This window comes from Pundamilia nyererei, unplaced genomic scaffold, assembly GCF_000239375.1.
Source record: "Pundamilia nyererei isolate P.nyererei 1_Seehausen unplaced genomic scaffold, PunNye1.0 scaffold00185, whole genome shotgun sequence".
NCBI classification, from domain to species: domain Eukaryota; kingdom Metazoa; phylum Chordata; class Actinopteri; order Cichliformes; family Cichlidae; genus Pundamilia; species Pundamilia nyererei.
The window spans coordinates 1017389-1020377 of record NW_005187586.1 but is presented as its reverse complement, the minus strand read 5'-3'; the positions used below and the strand labels follow the sequence as shown (position 1 = coordinate 1020377).

General features: G+C 40.2%; 1 protein-coding gene across 1 annotated transcript in view; it reads right to left on the bottom strand.

Moving 5' to 3' along the window:
- Nucleotides 1-2989, bottom strand: part of clpb (ClpB family mitochondrial disaggregase) — a 520737-nt gene that overhangs the window by 50637 nt on the left and 467111 nt on the right. The window lies entirely within an intron of this gene.

Here is a 2989-nt window from a genome sequence, read left to right as displayed (position 1 = left end):
CTGTGACTGAAACACAAAAAGGAACCAGTCCCATCCCTACATACACAAGTGGGCATCCATAGCTGCGATTTATCAGGTGGGTGCAGTGTGTGTTGGCAGTGGACTCACTGTGCCTAAGCAGCCGTGAATCATAGAGGACTTCATGCTCCCCCATCGTAAATCCACTGGCACCTACCAGCCAGTCACTGTGGGTTTGCCATTGTAGAAAGCTGAACATACAATCTCTGCATAGAAGCACAGCTACAGTTAATATGTTAGCTCTGTATTGTTCTATAACCGTCTATCACTGCATGGTGATGGATACTGGTTGGATATTTTTAGCTGCTTCAAATGTTGAGACAATCAGCTCCATTATCCATTTGCCAAAATCGATTTTTTTTTTAAACACAGGTGAAACCAGTTACTCATTTCTAGTAAATCAGTTGCCTGAAACATTTTCCCTGGGAGCCAAAATGTGCCAAAGAACGACCCTGAAGCTGGCTGACCTGAACAAAGTGCAGCAAAACGTCATAATTACACAAGCACATGTTAATATCTCTACTGCTCTGTTGCATAATTTTGGTTAGGTTGCAAGGCATGACAATAATTTTAATATCATTTTTACCAACTTGTACATGAAGTGGGGAAACTAGTCATTAAATTGCACTGAAATAACAACAAAGAAAAGAAAAGAAACTGCCTTACTGCACTAACAGAGAAAATTAGAGCTTCATGAAATTTCCCCTCTTTTGTATTTGACCCTTCACCCTCAGTTTTTCCTGTTCTTCTCTATTAGAAGCTGCCCGTTTTAACCTCTGAGTTAATGTCCTAGCTCGGAACGTCAGACAGAAGGAGAATCGCAGCTGAAACTATATATCTTTTTTCCCTGCAGAGCCATAGCAATGATTGCACTGTAATGTTTTTAATAAACTTCTATAGCAATTATGACAGAAGATTCTTAAATCATCTTAAAAAGGAAAGTCTCATTTTGCACAACTGTTTCTGGAGGTCACAGCTCACAATTGAAATGGAAAACATTAAAGGAAAAAAGTACATATTCTCTCATTTCTAAGGTTTGACATATAAGAACATAATAGAAATGATCTGGTTCTTAGTGGGTCTTTATGGCCTCAGATGAACCACAAAGTGTGTGGAAACTAAGAACACCCCATGATTCAGTAGCTTGTAGAAGCAGCAATAACTTTATCAGGTTCTTACATCACTGTTGATAAGGATGTTGGCCCCCTCCGCTTTACAACGTTGCTTCACTTCACTGAGGGTTTGCAGACATTGGTTCATACGCATCTCTCTTAAGGTCCAACTGCAGCATTTCAATTTGGTTGAGGTCTAGACGTCGACTGGGCTGTTGCAACACCTTGGTTATTTTTTTACATTTATCTTTTCACCTAGCCATTTGGTTGCAGATTTGCAGCAGAATGTGTTTGAGATCATTATTTAATCTGTTATGTTGTTGTTCGTCCGAGGTTGTGTGTACCCAATTTGAGCCAAGCTTTATCTGTCAGGCAGATGGCTTCACATTTGATTCAAAAATACTTTGGTACACAGTTCATGGTTGCTTCAGTGATTGCAACGTGCCCAGGTCCTGTGGATTTCCTGTGGATGGTCCTTTCTAATTGTACTGAACATTAGCATGTAACATGCTAGTGGAGGCCTGAAGAGTCTGAGACGTAGCTCTTGGGTTTTGTGCAGTTTTCCTGAGCATTGCACAGTTTGATCTTTGGGCATATTTGCTGGGATGTTCACTACTGAGAAGATTAGCAACTGCACTGAATGTTTTCCACTTGACAATCATCTGTCTCTCTGTAAAATGATGGGCTTCTAATTGTTCGGCCTCATTATGGCCTCATAACCTTTCCTAGATTGATGGGAAGCAACCATTTCTTCTCAGAGATGATTGTTGATGTCTTTTCTAGTTGGTATTGTGTTAACAAACAGCTTTCAGACCTGCAAGCTGACAAAGCTACTTTTACAGAGGTGCGCACACTTGCTGTTGTGAACACCTCTTGATCAAGCGCATTTGATTAGTAGCACCTGGCTGCAACATATCTTCTAAATTCCCATTAAAGCGATAAGGGTGTACTTTTGTTTTAGTTTTCAACACACTGTAAACTGCATTTTGGCGTAGCTTTGTAAAATAAATAATGACATGGTGTATCATATCAGCGTTGCACATGATAACATGTGATATATGTATGTAATATGTAGTTCATCTGATGTTGTATTTACCTCATTTTAAGACCTGCTAAGAAACAGATTGTTTTTATGGTAATTTTTTTTTACTATGACTACAAATAAGGATTTCAGCCATCTAGAGCAAGGCAGAGTGAAAGATGGAAAGCAGAACATAGAAAAAAAGAGAAAATCAGAGAGATAAAGGCTGAAAAAAGCAAGTATACCTCTGAAAACACTCTGAAAACTACACACGATTGGACGTTTAACCCTGTTATTTCAGTCCGTGTTCGTAAAGACCCTTTTAACGTGCACAGCTGTCAGGTGAAAATTCCCCGCTACGTAACACGTCAGCCAAAACTGCCATGCGCGCTCCCGCTGTTTCGTGAACCGTAGTTTTAAAAAAAAAAAGATTGACGCGATAACGCTGATTGCATTCAAATACTGTAGTAATTTAAAAAAGAGGGAGAAACAACCTTCATGAGGTAATAACACAAGGTAATAACTTGGCCTTTTTTATTCCTCGTCGTCCTTTCCAACATCTTGAGACGATGTTCCACATTTTGACTGGCTCTGCAGGACATGGCTGGCTTTTAACTAATGCAATATTGCAGTCAAGCGACGGCTCGGCTGTCCAGTGAAAGTTACAAGTTACCAGAAAGTCACAAGTCAACATGGTGGTGTACATGGTGGGAAGTCGATAGTTTTTTCCATTTCAATGCGGTGTGAAGTGACTGTGTGTGTGTGTGTGTGTGTGTGTGTGTGTGTGTGTGTGTGTGTGTGTGTGTGTGTGTGTGTGTGTGTGTGTGTGTGTGTGTGT